At 38.8% G+C, this 9,554-nt stretch overlaps 1 pseudogene; it reads right to left on the bottom strand.

The window, feature by feature from the left end:
- Positions 1–3,236: 3,236 nt before the first annotated feature.
- LOC141445205 (uncharacterized) lies at positions 3,237–6,774 on the bottom strand (annotated as a pseudogene).
- Positions 6,775–9,554: the final 2,780 nt, after the last annotated feature.

The raw sequence follows: 9,554 nt of genomic DNA, 5'->3' as shown, positions 1-9,554 counted from the left end.
CTCCTTGACGGGAAAGTAAAGTGCGATCAGTAAAAAAATTGTTAGGGTTCCGTGCTTTAAATTCTTTTGCTTCAGGTTCGAGTGAAGGAAAGTTGGAGAAGTCGAAGTCGATTGGGAAAGTATCGAGGATCGATAGAAAGATGGAGCAAAAGGATGGCGAAAAAGGCGAGTTGAGCTCGAAGCCTGAAAGGGTACGAAAGTCGGAAAATTTGCAGATTGGTTCGGCAGGTCTGATGAAGGAGCGAGAGGCGCCTTCTGGTTGTTATGTAAGAGTGGCAATGCGACGACGTGAGAACGGAAACGGACCTGATAGATTCCATAGAAAAGGTAATAAAAAGTCACGTCATTGTCTAATTTATGTTAATAAAAGGTTTTTCCCACAGCAAGGATCGCTAACTGAACGAAACATAAAATTTAAAAACGTTCATTTAGGAGTGAAAGGGACGGAAAGTGATGGCTGTCTCAAGCCGAATGAACTTTATGGTTTGACTGAAAACTTTTTGAAAGTTCACCCGAGAAGTTCTGTGTCAACTGTTAGAAAAAAATTGACACGACCAATGATTGACAATGTCATTCAAATGTAAACATTGTAAATTTAGTTTTTCGATTGAATTTTATAATAATAGGTAATTGAATTGAAAGTTTTTTGAGTAGGTAGGAAATTAATGATATAATGAATTTATATGACTAATGCGTGTTGTAATATTACTATGTGACTAATATATGTTTTTTTCGTGTGTTTTCATATTGGGAGATCAATTAATTAAATGCAGAAATGAGATGGCAATCTGCAGCAGCCATGCAGTGGCTGATGAAAACTGATGGCAGCTCCCAGCTGCTCTTGTCAAAACTGATGTCTGACGACATCGCTGGAAAACCAAACAGATAACTTTTATTTACATAGTGAACTTAATATAATTGTTTACATATTCAACTTCACGAATATGAGATTGCCTGTTCATACATCTCCCAATGTGAACTGTAATCATATATGATGTGAATTTCTATATATAAAGAATGAGTAGTTTTAGTTTATCTCAGCATGTGGGAGTACTTCATACCTTCATGTGTTCAATATGCCCAGAAATATGTGGTGTTAATTGATGGTGTATTTAATGATTGATTTTCTGTGCCTTTCAATAGTTTTCAAGCAACAGAAGTTCACACAGCTAACTGGGATCGCCGATGGAGCTTGCCCAGGGGTCCACACTTGGATCCATGGCTGTGAAATAAGAAAAAGATGGAAAACTTGGAGCTATGGCTGAGAAATAAGAATAAGATGGAACACTGAGGCCATGGCTGTGAAATAAGAATAAGATGGAAACCCAGCGGCTATTGCTGTCGTTGTTGAACGGCAACTCTGCTCGGGGTGCTGAGAAACAAGAACTTGAACACCAGGGCCAAGCCATGAAGCATGAAGCCCCACTGCTGAAAGAAATATATGAAATATTTTAATTTGAATTTACTTGATCCTGTGGTTTTTCAATAAATGATTTGAATTTTTGGTCTTTAGAAACAAAAAAAAAAGTAGATAGTGGTACAGGTAAATCGATGTGTTCAGCTCGGTATTTTAGGTGAGCACATTGATCTTGGTAACCATGAGCTGGATGAAAGCTCAGGTGCACCTCATGGAGGGCCTGGTTTTGCATGCATCTCATCTATTCCGGTAATAGATGGAATGTTATGGCAGTTACCGCTGTCCTAATTCTCTGTCTAGGAATAGATACAAGTGGGTCTTGTTGGCAGCAACTGCTGTTAAAGCGGATGCTGACAGCATAGACGTTATGCTGGCAACATTTGCTAGTAGAGCGGATGTTGGCAGCATGCACAAATTATGCTAGCAACATATGCGAGTGTGCAGATGTTGGCAGTATGATATTCTTGCCATGAGGCACCGTTGTCTAGTGGCATTATGGCCAAAGAGTAAATGTGACACGGGTGTTTCAGAAGCAAGAATGACGTGTCGGGTTGCACAGGCAATGTCACGCGTCTTTAGTAGCTAGGCTTTTTACTGAAAAGGCGCCGTACCTTTTTTGTTACGGGGTTTTTTTTGGACGGCGAAGTCCCATCCTTGATTTGAAAATTTTGAAATATATAAACCTATTTATGATTGTAATAACATAGACTAGAGTTTCATGAAAAGGATGTGACTAGTCTTTAGCAAAGACCCTTTTCTGTCTGTAATGTCCCCGTTAGGTAGGGCCGTAGAGTAGGTCCCCACCTCTGTGAGGAAGGAGGGATATGTAGGAACTAGGCTGTATACCGCTGGCAGGTGGTAAAACTGACCACCTGGCAGGTTAGATTAATCTAGTTTTATATAAACTGATAGGTTTTTTTATATTATGTTTCTAGAATATAACTTTAAAAACAGTTTGACAGCGGTATACATGCCGGAGCGCAGATTGCTCCCGATAGCCTAAGCGGCTGGTGCTATGCTATGTAAATGTATTTTTAAGCTCTGAAATAAATCCAAATGATTGAAGAAGTTGTTTATTTTGAACTAAGTTTAAAGTCACGCGCGTTGATCCCCAGTACCTAAGCTCTCACCTAGTTACAGTCCCCACAGTACCTGCTATTTTTTTAAACTAAAGTCATACCTAACACCCTTGGGGAGAAAAACTATACGTAAATCCATAATTCCCGCGGGAACAATTGAGGCCATTGTCTTTTAGTATACAGGCATGGAATAACATCAATGACGAGCAAGTATGATGAAAAATAATAAATATTCTGCCCTCCTACGCCACTTTTGCGTTGTTAATGCTATTGTGTACCTAAGACATTTTGCATCACATGGTAGTTATTATGTAAATAGCTCAAAAGTGTTTTTTCAGGTAGCGGAGCAATTCACACAACTGACCGACAACTAGCTTTTGATAGGTGCGTATGAAATCCCAATCCACACTGGCCCCACGTGGGAACAACCAGAACACGTAGGAACCCTGGACAAAAACAGCCTAGAGTTTGTAGGCCATACATCCCTGTATTTTTTATTATTATTTTTTTTTCTTTAATTGTATAATATAGTTTTTAAGTATTTTATTTGTAATTATATTACTTATTATGAAAAAATGACTTTCTGCCAAGTTTCTTGCGGCGCATTCTTCTTGGCAATGATGGTCTTTCCGAAAGCGCTAGTAGTTTAAAAAAATGACGTGTAAAAGTGCCTATTGCGGCCTATTTACTGAATAAATCATTTGAATTTTGAATTTGAATTTTCAATAACCAACAACAGCTGTCAAGCAACCGTTTATTCAATCTGCGTGAGCGGCAAGTCGTCATCGAGCGTGTAGTTATAGCAGAAGACCCGGACGCGCCCGCGCAGCGGCCGGCCGGCGGCGCGCGCACCAGCACCACGAAGTGCCGGTAGCCGGTGCCCCCGCGCAGCAGCGTCGGGATGCCGCCGTCTGTCTCCGCGGCTACGTGGTTTATCTGGCGAAATTGATACTTGGATTGGAACGTAGGAGTAGTGAGTCATGGCGTACCGATGCAAGCAAACTGCACACATACGACCGTTTACGACAAAATACCTTTTCACTTCTCATGCTCGTAAAGTTCGTGTTTATGCTGGATCTAGGCGACATAAAATGACTTTTTATGCTCTAGTGCATAAAATAAAATCTTCGTCTAAGACCAAGGTAAGGTAATCAGGTGTCAACAGCCACAAACAAAGTTTATATATATTTTTTTATAATTTTGAATTTGTATAAAAGTAAATATCAATGAAATATTATAATTAAATAGTAATTCATGAAAAATAAAATGTACATAGTAAGTGAACAATTGTTTCCACTGTTGCTATTTCGTTTCCTCGCCATCTAAGTGAAAAGCAGAGTGTAAAACTCGAGCATTAAACCCATTTTCCCCTCGACGTGTCTATCCACCCTCGCCATACCGGCTCGGGTGGCTATATGAACGTCTTGGGTAAAATGGCTCGTTTTATGCTCTCGTTGTACAATCTACTATTTCATACCTACGCTCGGCGGTCGCTCTAAGGTTGTCAACTATGGCTTATGCACCAAAAAACTATCGTGGTAGTGGCACTCGTATCTAGTTGTTTGATTTATTGTTGAGAATGAAACGGGAAGAATGGAAATATAAATTAATAACTAAAATATTTTTATTGTCATGGTTATAGTTATTATAAATTTGCAACAGAAAATATCTTGAGACGATTTCGTTATTGGCGAAATTCACGATTATTTAATTTAAACAACCGTCCACTGAACAGTTATAATAATCTTTTTTTTTTGTTGCTCCATTATTGCACAAAAAAGTTCACAGACGCGTGTCTCAAGCGGATGGCACTCGCGCTCGCACTGGTCCCAACCGGTCCGAGATATCGTGTCCGTGAGCAGTGTCTATGTGTGCGTTGCTCGAGCGCACTTGTATGGAGATTGATTTCTGAACCACGAACTATCTGTTTTGTGACTGTACCTACTAAGTATGCATGCAATGCCAAGGGCGGATTTAGGGGAGAACATTGGCATATGCCCCTCCCTCAAGGCGGTTGTGAAGCTCTCGCATCACTGTACAGTCGAACCATTTGATTCCTGACCCACCGTAGAACGTTTTCACAGTAAGCGCTATAATAAATTCCCTTGTCAAGCAATGCGATGTCACTATGACTTTTTCTACGAAAAGGTTCCAGAATGGGTCACAATTCAGTTGATTCGAATGTACATACTTTTTGTTACCTACCAAAATTCTTTGGTTCGTGGTAACCAAAAGTTTCCATAGAAATTACTTGGGACAATTTGAGGAAATCAAGCTCAGTATCGTTCAACCCAGTCGAAACTAAAATTGGCTTTTCTGAGATCATCAATATCATCATCATGTTAGACGTAGGACGACCACTTGGACACAGGCTTCCCCACAAACCTCGAGTTGCTTCGTTTGAAAGCGGCCAGCATCCACAGTGAGCCTGTGGCTTCAACCAGATCATCGTCCATCACGTTGGTGGATGTCTCATGCTGCGCTTGCCGATCCACCTTTTCAGCCCCAACGGTCATCTGTTCTCCGTGCTATATGGCCTTCCCATTGCCACTTCGAGCTAATTCGCTTGACTATGTCTGTGACTCTCGTTCTTCTCCGTATTTCCTCATTTCTGATTCGATGCCATTGACTCTATCCTCTAATGATTACCTACCTCTATGGCATAGAGAAACCCCGAGCATACTCTCCATAGCTCGCTGAGCTCTGAGCCCAGATTTTTGAGATCAGAAAGAAGTAAACAATACTTACAACACAAGCAAACTCCCCTCTACAAAATAGTTGCTGGCCTGAGGGATTCTCAGTGTAATCAAATCGGTTGTTGTAGACACGTTTGTCCCCCTTTCGGCGCGCCCCCTGGTAGATGTTGTTGTAGGGGGAGCGGACGTAAGGGTCGGGATCCGCGGTCGTCGGCAGAGGCTCCGGGTGCTCCTTGGGATTGTACAGCCGACGGTAATTCTGGCTGGAAGTCAATAACTGAACTACTGCTTTTTACTTTGCAACTCCGCAAGCGTCAAAGGCAAGCATGGGGACAAAGGGTGATCGTTCAGCATAATATCTAGTCACATAATTTTTTAACGTCATTCATAATGTAATGTTTGATATAATTTATGTTAGTCATAATTTTTTTCCCACCGAAAGCAGAAAATTTTCAGATTTTTAAATGGTCATCGTGTAGAACTCTATAGGTTAGGTTAGGTTTGTTTTATAACTATTCTGAACATTCAATCGATTCAGAGGTCATTTGTAAAACGAAAATCGTAAAAGATATAATTCTTTATTTATTCTTTGTCTATAACCTAACAAACAAAAAGTTGGAAAATCCCCGACTTTGTCATTTCAAAGTTCAATATCTCAAAAACGACTAAACCGATTGTAATGAAACATGTCTAAGAACCATTGCTAGAAACCCTGCTTTCAAATAAAAAAACCCGCGTTCAAATATGTCCACCGGTTTAAGAGTTACGGTGCCACAGACAGACAGATAGACACACCCCTCTTTTTGCGTCGGGGGTTAAAAAAAGTTATATGACAAACATAATTATTATGACTTTCAACAATGATGCGAGCCGATTATATTTATTTAGATTAGTATTTCAGAGATAAGAGAGATGAAAGAGGCGAGGGATGGGCTGTACAAAGGCGAACTTATCCCTTAAAGGAATCTCTTCCAGTTAACCTTTGAACAATTGAAAGGACATCAGAATCAAGAGTAGACACTACAATGGAAAGATAAAAGGAACGAAATTTTTTACTTTATCGAAACAGTGCAGTAGGTATAGTATAGTATTGTAGTACAGTCACCAGGATTAATATCTGCCACAGCGGTGTGCAAAAATATCTGACACATCCTTCCGGCCCTAGAAATAGAGTCGTATCAGATATTTATGCACGCTTGTTTTGTCAGATATTGGTGCTGGTGACTGTACCTAATATAGTGGCTATACTAAGTAAGTATAGTACTATAGTAGATAAAGATAAGTTATCAGAAAGTACTTACATAACACGGTTTCCCAGTCCATAATGATTCATTTTTCTCGTAAAAATAACTCTGACTAGATCCCAGACACCACGCCACATAAATAATACAAAGTGTCAAAATTAATTTCATTTCTAGATTAACGGCTAATTATAAACTGAAAACGTATCCATTGTTTGGGAATTGATCGGTTTCGCCATACATTACACGGTGGGTTAGTTTACGACTCGGCGGCTTGTTTATGGCATTTTTTTATTATTATACGCCTACGATTTATCGGCATATGGTAGCTGTAAAATTTTCTGAAAACAATGAAATTCTGGACGGCCATTATAAAAGGTGGAATTTTGAATGTTTCAAGCTCAGATAATGCGGGACTATATTATGGCATAAATTTATTTGATAAAAATAGTCTGATTAAATTTGTGAATTAACTTTTTTGGTGATTTGATAATTTAAAAACAGTATGAACATCCTAAATTTTATTAGATTAATTTCAACAAATTAATTGCATATTTAATTTACTATAATTTATCTTATGAAATAAAACGTAGTAGTAGTAAGTAGTGGTTTGAAAGTTGTGTCTGAGTTTATCGCAATTTACGTGGAAAATTACATTTGAAATTGTTTACATCAAACACCGTTGCTATGCCAATCCGTTTAATACTCAACCAAATACATTTCTTATACATTATGTAACAGCAAAACGATAGCTAGTTTCTATCACGGTGTAGCGACATCTATGGGTCGATAAAATAACTAAAATCGGCTAAAACATTCTCCCGCCTAAAATGACAGTTGACAGTCATTTCTTAAAAAAATCACAACAAAAAACAATGACACTACACCAATTAGAACTCAATTCACACTTTCACTGATCACTAAAAGCACCTTTTTTTTTTCTAGTGGACTGTATTTTTGTTTATCTCACTCAATAAAGGGCACAATTTTGTAATTGCTCGTCGTAAAATTCCTGAAATTGTACGTATATCATAAGTTCGAGTTATATTATCATGTCCAGGATATTTCTTCACAATGCGTCCCATCAACCAGTGTCCCGGAGGATACCTCTGGTCCTTTATTATTACTAAGTCACCAACTTCAAATTCTTTCATAGATTGTCTCCATTTACTTCTTTCTTGCATTCGACTCAGATACTCTGATTGCCATCTTTTCCAGAAGTCTTGAACTATTCGGGTAGTTAATTGCCATCGATCTAATGTATTGATTTTTAAATCTTTTAAATCAGGTGATGGTAGCACCACTAATGGTTCTCCAATTAACAGATGACCAGGAGTCAAAGGTTCTAGATCTTCTTTGTGGTCACTAATTGGGGACAGGGGGCGAGAATTAAGACAGGCCTCAATCTGAATGAGAACTGTACTCAGCTCTTCAAAGGTTAATGTTGACTCTCCAACTATACGTTTTAGGTGATACTTTGTCGATTTAACGCCTGCTTCCCACAATCCTCCAAAGTTAGGTGCTCCTGGTGGTATAAATTTCCACTTAGTTCCTTCTTTATCTAGCATGGATGAGAACTCATCTGGAATATTTGCTATTCCTTGTTTCCACATATTTAATAACTCCTTTTCTGCACTCACAAATGTAGTTCCATGATCGCTCCACATTTCTGCAACATGACCTCGTCTCGACACAAATCTTCTAAATGCTGCCAAAAATGTTTGTGTTGTCATATCACTGACTAACTCAATGTGTAATGCTTTCGTGCACATGCATATGAACAAACATATGTATGCTTTGTTCGACTTTGCCCCTCTTCCTTTACTCATTTTTACATTTATTGGTCCAGCAAAATCCACGCCACTTATCAGAAATGGTCTGGATGGTTTGACTCGAATTGCAGGTAAATCTCCCATCTTCTGCTCTCTGTTCTTTGCATTTTGTTTCAAACAAACTACACAAGTTCTCACAAAGCGTTTAACGCTATTCCCTGCATTTATTAACCAATATTTGCTTCGCAAATATGTTATCATCATCTGTGGTGGGCCATGCAAGGTCTTGGCATGAGCTTCTCGTAACAACAGCGGTAATAACACATTGTCTTTCGAAATAATGATTGGGTGTTTACGTATGAACTCTATGTCGGCATGTTTTAAACGACCCCCTACTCTCAACACCCGATCTTCATCAAGAAAGGCGGATAAAGATAATAGTCTGCTCTTAGCTTTTAATTGTCTATCATTTTGTAAATCTTCAATTTCTTCAGAGAACTCTATTTCTTGTGACATTCGTATACATGTGATGAGTGCGGTGTTTCTCTCTTCGTGCGTCAAGTAACTGCGTAAGTACCTTCTTTTTTCTTCATTCATAATATTCAACCACCTTTTGCAATATGCTACTACGCGTACAAGTTTGTCCAGGGAAGAATATCTTTGAAGTAAGGTAAGCTTTTCTTCATTCTTATGTTTGTCAGTTACTAACATTGTTACAATATTTTTTCGTTTTTCTAGTGCTGTGTCCATTGGTTTTCCCTTTTCTAATTTAACATGTCTTTCTTTTAAATTATCTGGTCCATTCCACCAAATATCCAGTGATTTTAGTTTTTCAGGCATCACTCCTCTGGAAGCTGCATCCGCTGGGTTATGTTTGGTGTTTATGTAAAACCAATGACTAGCGTCAAACTTCTCGATTATTTCCAAGACTCTATTTTTCACGAATGGAGTCCATTTCATTGGATCACCATGTATCCACGCTAATGCTACTTGACTATCTGTCCATGCATATACCCTTTGAATGTCTATCTCTAATATGTTTGCAATTTGTTTTAGATGTTTACTCAGTAAAGTAGCAGCGCATAATTCTAGACGAGGTAGTGATATAGTTTTGATCGGGGCTACTTTCGTCTTTGCCGATAGTAAAGATACCTTTATCTCGCCATTTTCCTTAACTACCCTGGCATATATCACCGCCGCATATGCTGATGCCGATGCATCTGCAAATCCATGAAGTTCGATTGTGGATTTATTATGACTGGTATGGATCCAACGATTTAGAGTTATGTCTCTTAACGCCGGTAGTTCTCTTTTATATTGCAGCCATTCTTTTTGTAGTTCTTCAGGCA

The sequence above is a fragment of the Choristoneura fumiferana genome, unplaced genomic scaffold (genome assembly GCF_025370935.1).
Source record: "Choristoneura fumiferana unplaced genomic scaffold, NRCan_CFum_1 Sck3bRy_55;HRSCAF=225_pilon, whole genome shotgun sequence".
Taxonomy (NCBI): Eukaryota; Metazoa; Arthropoda; class Insecta; order Lepidoptera; family Tortricidae; genus Choristoneura; species Choristoneura fumiferana.
This window is presented reverse-complemented; position numbering and strand designations above follow the sequence as displayed.